We start from the raw sequence: 19,097 nt of genomic DNA on the forward strand, positions 1-19,097 counted from the left end.
AGAGGCATTTTCATACAACTTCCTGTTTGCTGCCTCTTTGCTTTGCATTAGAGCTTCTCAGTTATAGAGGACACTGATGTTATAAACTCACTGCGGCATTATTTCCACTGAAACCGGATGGTAAAAAAAGCCGAGTTAAAGTTATGGTGCCTTAATCACAAAGGTATTAGAACAACTAAGTCGAATTGATTTTCACGAATACAATCTGTTAGAATTGAGACTTTACATCAGTGCCCTACAAAACATGGATTTCTAATCGGAAGTGGTTTTAGTCACACTTATTATTCTGCCACCTTGGCAGAACTTCCAATGAGGGTAACACTGTTGGCATGGGTGTGTTATCGCCAATTCAGCGAAATGTTTTGAATCCAGATGTCGCAGGTTTGAGGGTATTTACAAGCATAGAACAGAGTAGTTCCTACCCTGGATTGTTTGGAAATGTACTACATTGAAGGGCTGGAGTAAATCAACATCCGAGGTGACAATGGAGAGTAGTGATCCTGAAACTCCTCGTGGTTTAATACAGGGGATCATCTCATGTTGAAAACTTACAAGTGTAAATATCTCACTTTTAAACCAAGGTGTTGAAAATTTGGCCCCTCAGAGAATCTGAGAAGGAGAAATGGACACATGGTGAAAGATGACGAGACATAAACGTATGTTGGATGCTGGTGGGGGGATGTGGTGAGTGACTGAAAATTAGGAATTACTCAGGGAGGATCATGAATCTGCATGTAATGGTACTGTGATGTCTGTTTATTGGTAATAATTTTGGATGTTTTGAACTCCATTCTGAGTAATGTGGGAACACCACATAGGTATTTTTGCACCTAAAAGCACTGACACAGTGGATACTTCTGAGCTGTGTGAATATCTATCTAACTAAGGGGTCAATTAGGATGGCGGACGGACAAAGTCCGTCTGCCATCCTGTCGGGGGACGGGACCATCCGCCACAGGGGCGGAGGTCCCGTGCCTCAAATGAGGATGCACCCGCCACAGTGGCGGGTGCATCCCGCATTTTTATCATTGACACGGGCGGTGCTGGAAGCACCGCCCGCCACAATGCTAAAAATGCATGTTGTGCGTTTCAAAGCACAACATGACAGGCACCGTGCGGTGCCTGCCATGTTGTATTTTGAAACGCAGGAGGGTACCATAGGTAGCCCCCATGTGCACCCCCACCCCCCCTTCACCCTGGGGGCCGCAACAGGCCCCCAAAGCAAAGACCGTATGCCTTTTCGTGGCGGCATTGCCACCACGGAAAGGCATTGCCCACAGCACATCCTAATATGGCTGGCGGTGTCTGATAGACACCGCCACCATATTAGACATCGCCACCGCTTGCATGGCGGTGGCGATCCATCCGCCATCCTAATCGGCCCTTAAGTAGTGAAGGAATGTCCTGATTTCATTAAAGACACTCAGGCAAATTTGGTCTTTTCTTGCTGTGTGTATTCCTTTAGCAGTTAAGTTGAAAGAAAAACTACAATACCCATAATGCTCTTTGCCTGAACAGGAAAAGGGTCCCATAATGCATAGATGCCAACAAATGATGTTATGGTAATGGGTATTTTGTTATGTTAATGGGCATCTCGGCGCTGAGATAACAGAAGAGTAAGGAGCTTCCATTTAAAACAGTCAGGTTTTGAGCTGTTTCTTGAAGCCTGCGAAGTCAGTACAGGCCCTAATGTCTAATGGGAGTTTGTTCCAGTGGTATGGAGCCGAATATGTGAAGGCCGTCCACCATATTCAGATATGCGGATGCTTCGAGGACAGAGAAGGAGCTGATTTTTCGATCTGAGGTTTCTCTCCGAGCGATAAGGTGTCAATTTGTCCTGCAGATATTTGGGCCCCTTACCTACCAGAGCTTTATGCGTCAGGTAGAGGAGTTTGAAAATTGCTCTCTTCTTTATAGGGAGCTAATGCAAGGCTCTGAGCAGAGAGACAGAAGTGGTGCCCGGTGGCTGTTTATTAACCAGTCGGGCTGCAGTATATTGAACTACCTGCATCTTGTCATGGAAAGATGCATTTGATGCTACTATGAGCGTGTTTGCATAGTCTAGGTGGCTGATAATCAGGACCTGGACGAGGGTCTTGCGAGAGTCTAGTGGTCGCCACTGGAAAATCTTCTTAAGAAGGCGAATTGTCCTAAAACACATGCCACATGTAGATATCACAAGGTCCTTCATCAATAGCTTATATAGTATAGGATACCCAAGTTCCTCACCGAGGTTCTAGGAACAGAGGCGGGGCTAAACTCCATCGGCCACCAGTCCTCAGCCCAGTGAAGATAGGCTTTGTCAAGGAGAAGTATCTCGGTCTTGTCCCCATTCGTTTGTAAACAATTTGAGGACATATACCTGGCAATGCCTATCATGCAGGAGATAAATAGCTTTTTATCATCCTCCCTAGTTTGCTTGAGAGAGATAACCAGCTTTGTATCATTTTCATAAGAAAATATCTCAAAGCCATAACACTTGACTAACCGAGCAAGGGGAGCGGCATAAATGGTAAAGAGAGTCGGCATTAAGGCAGAGCCCTGAGGAACTTCCTTGTTAACCAGTAAAGTCTTAGACTGGAAAGAACCTAGAGTGATAGTTAGAGTTCTATCTTTCAAAAAGTCAGTAATCTAATGTAAGGCAGTTCCATGTATACCTATCTCCTGAAGGAGTTGAATCAGACTAGGGTGTGACATGGTGTCAAATGCCTCCGACAAGTCGAGAAGATCTAGCATAGCTGGCTTGTTGGTGTCCAAAGAAAGACTGAGAGAGTGTGTTACCGCTACAAGGGTGGTTTCTGTACTGTATAGAGGATGGAAGCCTGACTGAGAGGCATCCAGCAAGGAGTGATCCTCCAGGTAAGATGATAGCTGTTTATTTACGTGAAATTCCAGCAATTTGCCAATTAATGGGAGAAGAGACATGGGATGGTGATTGACGGGGTCCATGGGATCAAGGTGTGTTTTTTTTAGAATAGATTTAACATGAGCAGCTTTTCATTCCCGGGGGACGGTGGCTGAAAACAACAATAGATTACATAAAGATGCAACTGATGGAACGAGTAAAGAAGCTAACATGGTTATAAAGTGAGGGGGACACAAATCATCCGGGGAGCCAGATTTGGTTTTAGCTATGAAGTATGACAGTTGGATATGCATAATGGCTTCAAATTTCAACACTGAAGCCTGAGTTTTACTGAAACAAAAGTTAGCCGGGCAGGTGGAGGATGAAGCTAATAAGTTGTTCTGAAAGTTGCAATAGATGTTGTCTTTTTCATTAACAAAACAGGAGGCTAAGGTGTTGCAGAGAGTCTGGGAGGCCACTGTGGCTATGGTGCATATACGAGGGTTGGTATGCCCCATTACAACCTTGAAACGTTCTTTGGCAGAAAATTCAGCTTGTACAGTTCTATAGATGGTGTATGCTCTACATGTCCTTGTAATCATAGTATGGTATGCACCTAGCGTTAGTTTATAGTGATGTTAACGATCACTGCCTCTTTTACATGGTACATGAATAAAGTGTAAATATAGAAGCAGCAGAAAGAGGACAACTTTGTTTCTCTCATTAATTGACCATTATTCCTTCACAAGCCTCCCTCTGCGAATCAGGGTACATCAGCCACGAAGAATGGTCCAACAAGAAAACCCCAAGGCATCGCTGGTGCAGACGAGATGGGAGCCAATAAGAAAGAAAAATGAATATATTTATATATTTGGGAGGGGCGTTAGTCAAGAGCTGGGATAATGTTCACCTCTGTGTCTTTAAAACAATTAGGACTTTCCTTCATTATTCAGTTAAGCAAATGCACATTTTATTAGAAGATTACAGACTCCATTATGCATGTTAAAATCCCCTTCACCATTGATGAGGAAACACAGTCTATAGGCCTAAAGAAATGTCCTAAAGGTAGATACTCTGGTCTAGTCAGCAGACCTGAGAATGTCCTTTAGTCTGGCTCCTGTCCAGAAAGCTGTGTAAGCCATTGCACCCCTCACTGAATGCACAAAATCAGATGTGTGTGGCCCAGCGAGAGCCACAGCCCACTTTACCCATCTATAAAGGGTGATAGAAGAAACTAGGGCCAAGAGTTTACGAAAATAAACTTATAAATGTGTTGAGGACATTCTCAGTTCCTAAGTATCATGAGCATACTGCTTAACACAACGTACCATGCACAGCTTAGGATGAGATGGTAAAGAAGTGCATTCCACATAGATAAGCCAATTTCTTATTACATCTTCAGATAACAAAATAGACTCCAGTCAGCGAAACATGCAATGAAGAGACATTCAAAGATCTAACATCAGACACTCTCTTAAATTATATCAAACAAAATAGGATCCCCAAATTAGCAGACAATATCTTTAACAAAAGTGTATTATTATCTGACCGTGATTAAAATAACTGAAGACGAGGTAAATAGAGCATTAGCCCTTAGTCAAACGGGCAAAGCCCTGAGCCCAGATTGTGTTCCTGTGGATCTGTTTAAATCCAACATCATTCTTTGGGGGCCGATTAGAACGTGTGTCATCAATGCAAGCTGCCAAGCCCTACTCCCAAAGACCTGGGGGGGAGTCAATAATTGTCCCCACTTAAAAAAAAGGAGATCGACAAAACCCGGGCTGCTACAGACCGATCTCCCTGCTTGATTCTGTGATTAAAGTGGTGGAACTGGTGATTTTAGAACGCTTGCAAGACTGGCCCAATGAAACACAGGTTTCATCAGATCTACAATATAGTTTCCCCGAGCGGCTGGGCACAGTGGAGCAGTGCTTAAATTTGGCCATGCTAACCGGGAAATATACAAGGAGAAAAAAAGGTAGATTGCTTCTGGTCTTCGTGGACATAACTGCGCCGTTTGATTCAGTTAGGCATGATAGACTATGGGAGATCCTTGAGGAGTTGAGGGTAGACCCACACATTATTGTCTTTTTAAGAAACTTGTATAATGGGGTATCAGCCATTATGGAGCAGGGGTGAGCGCACGACTGCCTTCGCTGTTCGGAGGGGGGTCAGGCAGGGCTGTGTGTTGGCCACTTTCCTTTTTAATCTGTATATTAATGGACTGGGAGACACACTAAAGAGAAGTGCACAAGATTTTCCACAAGTTGCTGGTCGTCCCTACCCAGCCCTTCTCTATGCGGACAACGCAGTTTTAATGGCAAGAACCGAAGTTGGTCTTCAACGGGCCCTTGACTGTTTCTCAGTCTTTATAAAGGATCTTGGTCTTAGTACTAATTTATCTAAGACGTTTGTAATGAGATGCGGGCAAGGGCCGACGAGATCAAGAGATATATTTGTGGATGGCCAGAAGCTAGCCTCAACTAAAAGTTTCTCATATTCGGGAGTACAGTTTAATTATAATGACTCATGGGCCCAAACTATAATCATGAAATAATTGGTGATTATTCTCACATCTAAAGCCCTTCTACATTTCTTAAAGAAATTAGGAAAGAAACCGCCTAAGGATGCACCTAAAAATATATAAAGCAAAATATATTATATCAGTTATGTATGGAGCTGGAGTATGGGGCCTAGCTAACACTACTGCAGCTTTCACTTAGATAACGTGAAAGGAGAATAAACACACACAAACGGCATGCATAATACAGCATCCAACACACAAAGGCCTCCCATCCCCACACTGGACATTGTGTGGCCCATTCCTACCCCATTCAACACTGCAGCCATAAGTCACTTGGTTCACCAGTCATGGCAGGCGTTGACAGTGCATTTAATCATTCAAATGCAACATGTGAGTGTCATTTCACCAGTTGTTTTCCATACACTACAAGTCCCAGAATGCACTTTGGTCAGTGCATTTATTGTGCTCCAATGAGGCACTGGCCTTATAACTACTGCAGCTTTCGCTACAGGGACTTTCTACTGGAGTAGGCTCATGAGATACCCCTAGAAGGACATCTGGGCAGGACAAGAACTCTGCAAAGCTTCTCCCCTCCTTTTACTGGTCCAAGAGATTTCCTCAGATGCATTCTATAGAGCTTGCTTGACCTGCTAGGCCAAAAGGAAGACAGGCCAGAAGTTGAAGCTCCCCTGAATCCTTTGCCTGTTGTTGGCACCCCCTTTGAAATGGTAGACAATGACATTGTAGGGCCTATGGCTCCTCAGACAGCCTCTGGCAACAGGTTTGTCCTGGTACTGGTGGACACAAGATACCCAGAGGCCATATCTCTGCACCTGCAGTGGCTAGAGCCATTATATGGAATTTTACCCGAGCGGGTTTACCCAAGGAAGTGGTGTCTGACAGGGGCACCAACTTCATGTCTGCTTAAATGCAGTCAATGTGGAAGGAGTGTGGAGTTACTTAAACATTTTACTCACCCTACTATCCACAAGTGGGTATAAGAACTGGACTTCAGACCCTACCACTTCAGTGCACTTGACATGCATCTGTGGATACTCTTCCAGTAAAAGGGGCTGTTGTGCTGCTGAAAGAAGGCCACATTGCTGGACTGTTGTTCTGGATTAACTGCATTTTTGCTGTGCTGACCGGCTGCCTGCTACCCTTCTGGTTGGGACTGGCCTGGGCCTGCATCATTTGACCTACTGAGAGACTACAAAGGCTAGTTGGCTAGCCTCCTGATCTGAAGTCTCAGGGCCATAACAGACATCTCACTATCCTGCTTCTGCACCTGTACTCTGCCATCTGCAAGTCTACCCTTCTAAGTGATGGCATCACAGTTCTGGACCTTTGGAAGTGGGCTTAAGGTGCTTGTTCAACACTTCATCACTGCTGCAGTGATGGAACTGGTGCATCGCAGCTACTGCATGTTCTGCAGTGATGCATCTTTAACTCTGCATGGATCAAAACTGACACATCGCCCTTGTTTCCATGGAACAGAACGGATGCACAGTTGCACTGCATTGCTCCACCTTTGGGACCACCATTGCATGATGCTCTACAAGTAAAGTTCTCCCATCTCCCTAGATGACAGCAACGACTTTGAAGCTGAAACTTTGATTTGCATTGGAGCCAATGCATCGTCACTGCTGCACAGCCAAGACCAGTGCATAGCAGCCAAATGCATGTATCGACATCGGCACATTGCTCTCTGCAGCCTCCCCGTCATCAGGAACTTAGACGTCGGCGTAGCCCGTACTAAGGTACTTTTGCTAATTGGGACCAACGTGCTCCCTGTAGCTGGCCCATGCTCCATTGCGGTCATCCTGAACCTTTGACTTTGTCTCGATTCAGCATGACCAGATAACTATTGTTTGAGCTTAGTGCTTTTTGGTGCTATTGTCTCTAAATTCTTCTAAACCCAATATCTCCAGTTCTACTTATTGGATTTCTGTCATTTTAGTGTCATATGACTTATTAAAATATCATCTATTTTTCTAATTTAGTTTGGGATTTTTCTTGTCTTGTGTTTCACTTAGTTACTATTTGTGTGCGGCGTACATACACATTGCATCTAAGTAAGCCTGACTGCGTGTGTGCCAAGCTACCCAGGGTTAGGCACAGGATAATTTAGTGACTTTTAGTAGTTCATCCTGTAAGTGATTGTGATTGCTACCTGACTACGGTTCACAGCTTAGTGAACCAGCAACCCTATTTCTCACAGGGGGCAAATTTCTGGAAAATTAGTTGTATGGACAGCACAGCCAAGATGTGCAAAATATCTAGACTTTGCTTTGGCACCTCATCCGCCTGATAAAGGAAAACAACTAATTATGTCCTTATATTTTTCTAGAGACGAAATAATAATGACATACAAACACAGCAAAGGAATAATCACTTAGTGAGATTACATCTCTGCCAATTGTTTTTCAAATTGATGAAACAATCCACATATCTCTCAACAACTGAATGCCAGTTTAGTGAATAATTTAGAGGACTGTAATGGATATAATGAAAATATTTTAAAATAAATCAATTAGAATGAGCCAGGAACACAAAATACTGAATTGAGGAAATATATTAATACTTCTGACCTCCATGATATGTACTAATATACTAATGTACTAATGTTTATAAATCTTAAGATATTTTAGTGCCTACTATTTAACAAGAGTTACCTGGACAGCTTTTAAGACAACCAAAGTGTCCTAAAGGGCCTCATTTTATTAAGTGGATATAAGTAGGAAACAGAGCCTAAAAGGTCTACCTTGAATAAAGCAAAATATCAAATAACCACCACAATCTCCCGAGAGTAGCAATGACCTTTCAGTCATCAATGTCTCCTGAGAATTCATGTAACACATAAGCTGGTTTTAAATGAAGGTGTAAATATTTAACTTATTATTGTTGAACAATGTGCCAGGAGAGGGATTTTTGTGCAAACTCAATTTAAGTAAAAAAGCACCTTACTTGAAGGAAATGAGGAATTCATTATTTCAACTGCAATTGTGGTGCTCAAGATTTATATATGTACGGAGCTCGTCACTCAAACCAGGCAGCCGCTGAAGTTTACCGCACAAATGACGAAAGCAGACCCAGATTTCGTGCTAATTCAAGGTGGTTTTATTTTCTCAGCCAGCAAGCCGCCATTACGCATTTTGCCTCCAACAAAGCTTGATCACATGGCAAATTGCGGTAGGCAGTGACCAGTATATATATATATATATATCTTATATCAAGGTCCCACAAGGATCGAATTGCGTAATGGGGCGGTGCTGGGCTGACAATAAACACAAAATAGCACTGAAAGTACTTGGGTCCGCCTCGTCCATTCCTGGAGATTATGGTATATATATATATATATATAAATGTATATATATATATATTACCTACTGGCGGTCGCCAGTAGGTATATATAGTTAGGATTTTTCCCTATGGGATTTCTGAAAATTCTATGTCTAATAACTTTGGCGTTTGTGGACGGAATTGGCTGAAATTTTCAGAAAAATGGCACATTTTGTTTCTGAGCAGCCCCTGAAAATTTGGGGGGGTTTCATCAAGGGGGGGCCGAGAAAAAAGGGGGGTCCCAAAACGCGTTTTTCCCATGTTAATTTCCATAGGGCGGTTGGCCTCACTTTTAGCCCGAACGGCTGAATGGATTTCCACCAAACTTGGCAAAATTGTAGGGACTGGTAGCCCGATGTGCCTTTGCTAGGTCTCAATATATGTGCTCCAGTGGATTTTGAGAAATTAACGTTTAAAATAAGATGTATATCTGTAACAGCGCTCCGGGCAGCGCTCCGGTTCGCGTACTTTTCGCGTTACGGGACTTTGCGATGCGAAGCTGATTGGCTCTTCGGTGTCTGTCAACATTCTAAACAGTCCGGTGCGGCCGCCATCTTGTCTCTCGGTAGGATCGAGAGACAAGAGGAGTCCAAAACAAAGGGGGAAATTACCATAAGGTGGCATAGTAGATCCTCGTTGACCCCCTAGGTTTTATGTGGAGGTTGTAAAAGGTCCCAGCAGGGTAAAAAAAAAAATATATTTTTTTTTTTTGCGTGGTGAGCGCCTAGTACGCGAACCGGAAAGCGTTCTGGGCAGCGTACTATAAGGATAATAGAATGATAGATTTTTTTAATACTGTATGTTAATTGTTTGTTGTTTTTGTTGTTTTTTTTGTTTTCTTTATTTTTAAAGTTTTTTTTTATTTTGATTGTGTTTCATAATTCATTAAACTTTCTAACATTTCAGTGTCAGATATTTCAAAATTGAATATAGGGTGTAACATGTCCTCATTTTGAAGCAGGTTATCCACTGCTTCAACACATTGTAGTAGTTCCTGGTCTCTACTTTGATCCATAAAATCATCAATTTTTTCTTGGCTGCTCTCCTCCAGTACAATTGTAAATTTTACTTGTTGTTCGCCTTCCATTTTGCCTGAAATTATGATTAAAAAATATATATTAGTAGAGATAGGGCACTGTTGGGATTAATTTTAGATAGACAGTTTTTATCAGTGAATTTTTCTTTTGGCAGTGTATAGTATCAGAGTGGAAATAGGACTATAAAAAAGTGTATGTGATTTAACCAAGACAAGCCTAATTCCATTCATAACTATAACAGAGAAGTCTATCTAAATCCATAACTACTACAGAGGGATAGTGTATATCTATCAGAAAAAGTCTACCATATTAAGTTATAGTGCATAATATACTTCAGTTTTAAAAATAACAACTTACCTTCAGAAACAAGTTGAAGTGTTAGGTAACTAGTGAAGTAGTGTGGCTCACTGGTTAGAGGCGGCAGACCCGAGAGCAGAGGACGGCCCGGGACCAGGGTTCGATTCCCGGCGCGGCAGGTTTCTGGACCAGGGTCAGCGGACTCGATAATTCTCTCGCCTCAGTGCCCACTCTGATCAGCGATCACACTCGGCAACTCTGGGCATTAGCTTGCCTCATCTTCACTAACGGCCCCACCAGACCGCCGGGGATGCCTGGTCTCACCCTGGAGATACCCATTAAGGGACCATCTCTCAGGGAAGCCAGGAAGGGTTTCGCAGCGGTCGAAGCGCCTTGGGACCCTACGGGTAAGTAGTGCGCTATATAAATGCCAATACATTTACATTTACATACATTTACAACTATTCAAATGTGATGTACAACAAGAAGTAGTAGTCAAAAGGGCTGTGTTTTCTTCTCTTCCTTTATATATATTCAGGTATATAACCAATCAAATATCAGGCAATAAAAGTAGAAAATGAAAGTAACATTTTCATTGGTTGTCAATTCCAACACTTCAGATGTGTTTTGTGAAGTAATTTACCTCAAGGTATTTAGAGAGGTCTACAGGCTTAATGGCTAAATGGAATTTCAATCAAATTTGTGAAAATGAAAGGGATTGTTATGTAGTATAAGGTAATCTATATTTGGTGAGAGTGTCTCCAGTCGTTTTTCTGTGAATTACTTTCCCACCTTTTTTTTTGGACCGCTTCCCGGGAAGCGGTCCGGTCCGCGAACTAGGAGCGTAACGGGAGTCCACCATTTTGTGTTTCGGTCGAATTAAGATATAAAATGGAGGGTAAATAATGTTCAGAAAGGGTAGAAGGGGACACGGTACAAGTATTTTGACCCCCTAGGTTTTCTGAGGGTGGCTGAGGAGGACCATATGTGCGGAGAAAAAACATTTTTTTTAAAGTTTTGCGTGGTTAGCTTCCAGTTCGCGTACCGGGTAGCGCTCTTTGAGCGTAGTTTGTTGAAAATTACAGAAAAAAGTTAGAGAAAAATAATAATTGTGAGTGATCAGATGAAGGGTAGCTCTGAGAAGAGCTTTTGGGTTTATGGTACATTTAGGTACTTATAAGTAGGTACCAATGCACAGTCTTAAATTCAGAATGAAAATTCTGTTGCCCTCATCTGAGAAGTGAACTCCATCTCCTCTGTAGATATCTTGCATGTAGTAACGCAAGTTATTGTTGTACAAGGAGCCCATTCCATGGTCTCTCATGTAAGCTGAAACAGATTTGTTTACATGCTTCCTCGCTTTCTCAATTTGTGGACAAAATTGGTTGGACCACCTCCATTTCTGTCTTTGGCATATATTGGAATATACCAAGGCAGTTTGAGGAAAAAGTGCCATTAATTGCTCAAAGGTGTCCTTTAAAAGCATTTCCAGACCTACCCCAGTCAAAGTGCCCAAATCATTACCTCCACAGTGCACTATTAACAGGTCAGGTTTTGGCAAATGCATAAAGGTTTTCACCAATGGTATCAATTGGTGACATTTTAATCCTCTTTGGCCCAACCACTTAATTTCCACATCTTGTAAATTGAGGTTGTGTAAATTTCTGTTCTCAGCATACCTTTGAGCCCAGTGGATGTAACTATGTCCAACAATCCAGACCTTAAACATGGTGGGAGAAGGTTGGGCTGCAGTCAGATGAAGTGTGGTAATGAAAGGGCAGTTGAAACAGTAGGAGTTTGTAAAGAAAAAAAACTGTGGATTTCCAATGCTAATGATTCATTAGCAGTGATTGGTGCATTTCCATTTCTGAAAACAGAAAGTTAGGGTGCATGGATGTGTTCTTTGAAAGATGTAATTTGAATGGTCAAGGAAAAAACATTTAATGAAAGATTGCACTGGATACGCAGGTGCACTGAGAGTTCAGAGTTCAATTGAAACATTGTTGTGTGAATTTGCAAACATGAGAGGTCTTCCAGGAGGTGGTTGCTATGGAAAAAAGGCAGAGAGGGCAGAGGGGGGAAGGGTTTTGATTTGAAAAAAGTGAGGGAAGAGTTATGATTGGCTAATATGAGAGATATGTGTAATGAATATCTGTATTTCTGTGCTTTCAATAGCTGCAGCCTCTGGAGTGCATCCTTTTTCTTCTGCTGAAGACAATTTGGTGTATTTCTGAGACTGTTTTCAAAACTCAAAAAGTATTTGCTAAGGTGAGAAAAGATTTATTTATTTTAGATAGAGAATAGTATGATTTAAGGAGAAAATGATGAAGAAAGCTGTGTTTTTAAAATGTGGCTTTGTCTCTAGTGATATACAAATAGATTTTGTTACTTTGAGAAATTGTAATTGCATATTCGGTGTAGCATTCTGGCATGCAGTAACACAAGTTATTGTTGTACATGGAGCCCATTCCATGGTCTCTTATGTAAGCTGAAACAGATATGTTGTTTTTAAAAACGATTTTTGAAATCAATTACATTTCTGGATATGTACTGCTAGAGCTTAATAGGTTGTTTTGGGTCATATTTATAAGGCATTTGAGTGTCTTTGATGTTATTTTTTCCTTTTTAAATGGAAAGCATTCCTCATGGGGCAAGTGTCTTGTAAATACGCTCCCACCTGCGCTTGGCAAATTTAGATTTTGATTATGGGAGTTACATAGCCATGTTAATAATGTCTAAAAAATGGTGCTAGGGTATTCCAGAAAACGCTTTCATGTGTCTCAAGGACATTTTCAGTCATTTCCTCTTGAATGCAGGTATACAATTGATTTATATGCTGTGTTTAAAAACGATTATTTGAAATCAATTACATTTATGGATATGTACTGCTAGAGCTTCATAGGTTGTTTTGGGTCATATTTATAAGGCATATGAGTGTCTATGATGTTATTTTTCCTTTTTAAATGGAAAGCGTTCTTCATGGTGCAAGTTTCTTGTAAATACGCTCCCACCTGTGCTTGGCAAATTTAGATTTTGATTATGGGAGTTACATAGGCATGTTAATAATGTTCCAAAAATGGTGTAAGGGCATAATCAAAATCTAAATTTGCCAACTGCAGGTGGGAGCGTATTTACAAGAAACTTGCCCCATGAGGTACGCTTTGCATTTAAAAAGGGTAAAATAACATAATAGACACTCAAATGCCTTATAAATATGACCCAAAACAACCTATGTAGCTTTAGCAGTACATAACTAGAAATGTAATTGATTTCAAATAATCGTTTTTAAACACAGCATATAAAACAATTGTATACCTGCATTCAAGAGGAAATGACTGAAAATGTACTTGAGACACATGAAAGCGTTTTATGGAATGCCCTAACACCATTGTTTGGACATTATTAACATGGCTATGTAACTCCCATAATCAAAATCTAAATTTGCCAAACGCAAGTGGGAGCGTATTTACAAGAAACTTGCACCATGAAGAACGCTTTCCATTTAAAAAGGAAAAATAACATCATAGACACTCTTATGCCTTATAAATATTACCCAAAACAACCTATGAAGCTCTAGCAGGACATAACCAGAAATGTAATTGATTTCAAAAAATCGTTTTTAAACACAGCATATAAATCAATTGTATACCTGCATTCAAGAGGAAATGACTGAAAATGTCCTTGAGACACATGAAAGTGTTTTTTGGAATGCCCTAGCACCATTTTTTTGACATTATTAACATGGCTATGTAACTCCCATAATCAAAATCTAAATTTGCCAAGCGCAAGTGGGAGCGTATTTACAAGAAACTTGCACCATGAAGAACGCTTTCCATTTAAAAAGGAAAAATAACATCATAGACATTCATATGCCTTATAAATATGACCCAAAACAACCTATGAAGCTTTAACAGTACATATCCAGAAATGTAATTGATTTCAAATAATGACTTACTTCATTGGTAGGCCTTCACATGTATTATCTCCTTTGTTTTCTTCAGTGAAAATCTTATCTGCAACCATGTGTTGGCCTCACCTCAAATAAACAAAACAGGCGATGGACCGAATGTGGATCAATGACACACATTCACCCCAGTCCAAAGATCTGGGCCTAAACAAACCTTTAGATAGGCCACACCTTATCGTCATCCTGAATTAATCATTTAAAATATTAGGGAGAGATTTATGATTGTTGTATGCCTGTTTTGTACCACTGTGTGTCATTTTTGTGATGCAGTGCTGGTGCAAAAGATTTGCTATGTTAAATAATAAGTAGGGCATTAAGTTTTTGATGACTATTATTCATTTACTGTTTGGTAATAGTGGTTAATAACATTTTTTATTATATTTTTCCACAGATTCAACTACAGATCTTTTCATATTTTGAAAAATGCCTACGAAAAATCGAATTAGAAAGGCTAGAAAACGTCAAAGACAGCAGGATGATCTTTTATTGCAGCAGTCCTCTTCCCCAAATACTTATCAAAACACCAAGAAAGCTCCGGGTAAGAGCACAAAATCATTCTTAAGAAATATTTTTAGTAAAAAAAGTATTTATCGCAAAAATGTTTCAGTTCAGAAAAAGAAAAGCAATTTAAATAGAAAGGAAAGACCCATCAAAAATGTTACTGGTAGAGGAAGAGATAACTTTGTGCATGATAGTAGAAGGAAACAACAGTTTAGGGACATTCGAAAACGAATGTTCCGTAACAGGATAATAGTTAATTTATTAAAAAATATTAAGAAAGACCAACAGAAAGTGGCATTTTATAAGAAGAAGAAAAATGTAGAGAAAATTATTGATCATGCTTTTGAAATTAAGCGAAAGTTGTTTATTTTGGTAATCAATAGAATTAGGAAACTAAGCAAGGTAATTTCTGATTTCAAAACAAAAGGTAGATGGAAGAGAGTAGTAAATCGTAGTAACTTTTGTGAAGTTTTTTCCGGAGAATGGATGCATAGTTCAAGTTGTGAGGCATTTTTTAATGAGGAGAGTTATTTTCAGGATAATGATTTGGTGTTTGCAGTTGACAGCAGTGGTCGAGCTTATGAAGTGAAGGATGGTTGTCCAGTTGAAAAAGAAAAACTTGTGACAACAGAGACAGAAGAGGCGCTAAGTGATGAGGTTTTAGGAAGACGTCCTAAGGGTCCTGTGTACATTTGGAAGTGTAGTTCTATTTGCAGTGTGCAACAGGTTTCCATCAATTTGCTTTGTGATTTTATACGGACATTTAATAAGAAAAGTTTGAAGCAGAAAATGAAGTTGTTGCAAGATTTAGATCCTTGCAGAGTGAGACAAATGACAGGTTTGCGTGGTCATTCACTGGCTTGTCTTTCCAGGAGAGTATGCCAGAGTGTTTTTCATCATTTCAGGATGCTAGCAGTGCATCATAATAAAGTGAGAAAATTAGTGAGAATGTTGTATTATGCTAAGAGTCCAGCAATTATGCTTAAACAATTATGTGCTGCTCTTTTGCAGGGTTCTGAAATAGATGTGAAGAATATTTGTGAAGAAATTGAGTTTTGTTACTTTGGTAGTAAAGATGAGAATGTTCAAATTGACCCTGAAGTAGAGGGTAATGTTGAAGATAATGTACAGGTTTCCAGTACAGATAATTTTCAGAAGGAAATTGCCACGTTTCAGATGAAATCAAGTGAGAGGCCTAATTTCACTTGTGTATGTTGTCGACGCACTTATTATAAGAATCAGACTAAGGTAGTGGATTTATATGCAAAAAGTGAAAGGGAAAATAATAGTGAATGGAAGGATTTTGCCACATACTTGATGGTAGAAAATTATTTTGATTTGGGATTGGATCAACGTGTGTGTACTTATTGTTGTAATAAATTAAACCAAAACCAGATGCCTGCTAGGGCAGTTCATAATAATCTGGAATTGGTTGAGATTCCTTCTGAATTGAAGGATTTAAATACTTATGTATCTATTTTGATTCAGAGTATCCATCCCTTTCAGGCTATTGTAAGAATGGAGCCAAAGACAGGGAAGTTGCCTCCAGCAGATTTACAGAGAGGATTAAAGGGAAGAGTTGTTTATTTGCCTCTAGATTTGAACAAAAACATTAACACAATTGGAATAGAAAAAGTGGAAGAGGAACCTCTGGTTATCTTGGTTAATGGGGTTCCGACAAAGAATAAGAAAATATGGCAAGATTGAGTGGATGTTAGGAAAGTCAAAAAGGCAACAGTGTATTTGAAGAAAAATAATAAGTACTATAAGAATGTATATGTTGCAGAAGAGGAAGTAAGTGATGAAGAGGATAGCGATTTGTGTGCTGGCCAAATTGAGAAAGTAGAGGCCTTTAAAAGTGAAGAAATATATGAACATTATAGTGTTCATCCTTTGCATTCCAAGGAAGTCATGGGGAATGCTATTGAGTTGTTTCAAATGAAACAAGCCAAAGGGAGTCCCATTAGTGTTTGGGAGGAAAGTTTGGAAGCTCGGTGTTTCCCACAGCTATTTCCCACAGGTCGAGGAGGAAGATATGATGAGCGACCTCATCAAATTCCTGCGTCTGAATACCGAACTTTACGATTGTATGCAGAAGATCCTAGGTTTCGTTAATGCATTCCCTATTTGTTTCATCTCCTGTTTGAAAGCGATCTGTCTGGACTGTCATATGCAGTGAACCACATCTTAAAAAGTGGTATACAGATGCGAAACATCTCGGCAAGTGATTTTATGCATAAAGTCAATGTCCAAGACAGTATTTTGGATTCTCACTTAATTAATCTCATGGCGTGTCAGCGTGGTACTAATGAGTACTGGTACCGTCGTCATGGTGATTTAAAATGTATGCTGAGGAACTTAGGAACTCCGACATGGTTCCTCACTCTGAGCTGTGCCGAGTATGGCTGGGAAGACTTACTTGAATTTCTACGAGAGGCAAATGGAAATATTGAAAACATTGAATTCAAGACACCTGGAGAACTGTGTTCTTTGGATCCAGTGAATGTATGCAGGTACTTCAATCATAGATTTGAAGCTATGATGTCTTTTATCACAAATAAGAAGAATCCACCTCTTGGAGAGGTGTTGGATTTCTTCTGGAGAAAGGAGTACCAAGCAAGAGGTGCTCCTCATATACATATGTTGTTGTGGATCAAGGATGCACCTAAATTTGGAACAGATCCGAATGACTTAGTGATGAATTTCATAGAACAGTATTCTACGTGTGCTGTTCCAAACGCAACGGAGAAGAAAAGCCTAAGAGAACAAGTTCTACGTTTCCAAAGCCATCGTTGTGGAAAGTACTGTCGTCGTAAATTCAGAAACAAGGACAAGTTCTACACCAAATGTCGTTTCAACTTTCCACGACCGGTGATTTCTAAAGGAAGAGTGAACAGTTTGATGTCTTCACTGCGACATAATGTGACGAGGAAATCACCCAAAAATACATACAATTTGAAAAGGAACGAAGAGTCCAAGTACATCAACGACTACAACCCAGTGATTTTGTCCATGTGGAATGCTAACATGGATATACAGTTTGTGGCTGACAACTGTATGGCTGTGGCTCGGTATGTGACATCTTACATCACCAAAAAAGAAAAGACAGAACTGAAGGATATGTGGGAGGACATTTCCCATGAAAAGAGCCTCAGCAAGAAGTTGTACAGTTTCAGTCTGAAGATGTTGTCGCATCGAGAAATCGGAGCTTACGAATGTTCTGATCGATTGTCTTCAGCAAGTCTCTATGCCAAATCCAGGAGTATTGTTTGGGCGGGTCTTGGTCTTGCTGCAACGCGAAATCGAGTTCTAAAACCTGTCCGGGAAATTGAGTATTTGGCAGAAAAGGAACCAAACAGTACCGACATTTTGAAGACCAACATGTTGGATACATATTATCCAAATCGAAGCAGTCACCTTGAGAATGTTTGTCTATATGAGGTTCTACAAAATTATATATTCAAGAGGAACATCAAAGAAGATATTGAGAAAGGAGTGTATGCTGTAATTGGAAGTGAGGGTTGCTTGGTCAAGCAAAGAAAATGCCAATTAGTAAACCATCGAAAATTGAGTGGCGAATCTCCAGAAAAAAAGGAGTTTTTCTATTTAGCACTTTTGCAACTTTTCAAGCCTTGGCGTGCAGAAGAGGAACTGCTTGGAGATTTCCTCTGTTACGAAGACTCTTTCACTGCTGCTAAGGAGACCATAGAATGTCCTGCTTTTCCCAAACATCAAGAAATGCTAACTTTGGAAATTGAGCAGGAAGCAACGATTGCAGCCGAGATTGCCAGAGACAGTTCTCAGGACAGTCAGAGTTCTGTTTCATTGAGTCAAGATCCACTTGGAGGACCTATTATCGAAAATGAAGCTGCCACTGCTATGAATGAAGTGGAAAGAGCCATAGCACATGCTCAGGAGGATTCAGTTAACTTAGAAGACTTGGAAAAACAACTCAACGTTGAGCAGAGGAAAATATATGATGAAGTTACCAAGCAAATTGAGCATGGATTAAGTCATGAGAAGAAAGAGTGCTCATGTACATCGTTGAAGCCTGTCCGACTGTACGTGAGTGGAGAAGCGGGAACTGGAAAAAGTTTCCTCATTAAAGCAATTTCTTGTTATTTGCAGGAAAGGACTGAGTCATCGCTGTCTTGTGTTGTCACCGCTCCTACTGGACTTGCAGCACATAACATTAAAGGTATTACTTTGCATCGTCTACTGATGCTGCCGGTGGAGCATGACAACAAATTACAATACCACAAGTTATCTGGGGATGCTTGCTGTGAAGTTTCAAGAGTCTTGAGGAAAATGAAACTACTTATCATTGACGAAGTAAGCATGGTTTCCAATGTCATGCTTGCCTTTGTGCATTTGAGAATGCAAGAAGTACTTAAAACTGAATATGATGTGTTATTTGGTGGCAAACACATCATTGTTTTCGGAGATCTTCTGCAGCTGACACCAGTAAAAGGACAACCTGTGTTCAAAATACTCACGCATGAAGATACCAGGAAGTGCCTAGGGAGCATTGGCAACGTCAATATATGGTTAAACTTCAATTATGCTGAACTGCATGAAAATATG

This window comes from Lissotriton vulgaris, chromosome 3_1 (genome assembly GCF_964263255.1).
Source record: "Lissotriton vulgaris chromosome 3_1, aLisVul1.2, whole genome shotgun sequence".
NCBI lineage: Eukaryota > Metazoa > Chordata > Amphibia > Caudata > Salamandridae > Lissotriton > Lissotriton vulgaris.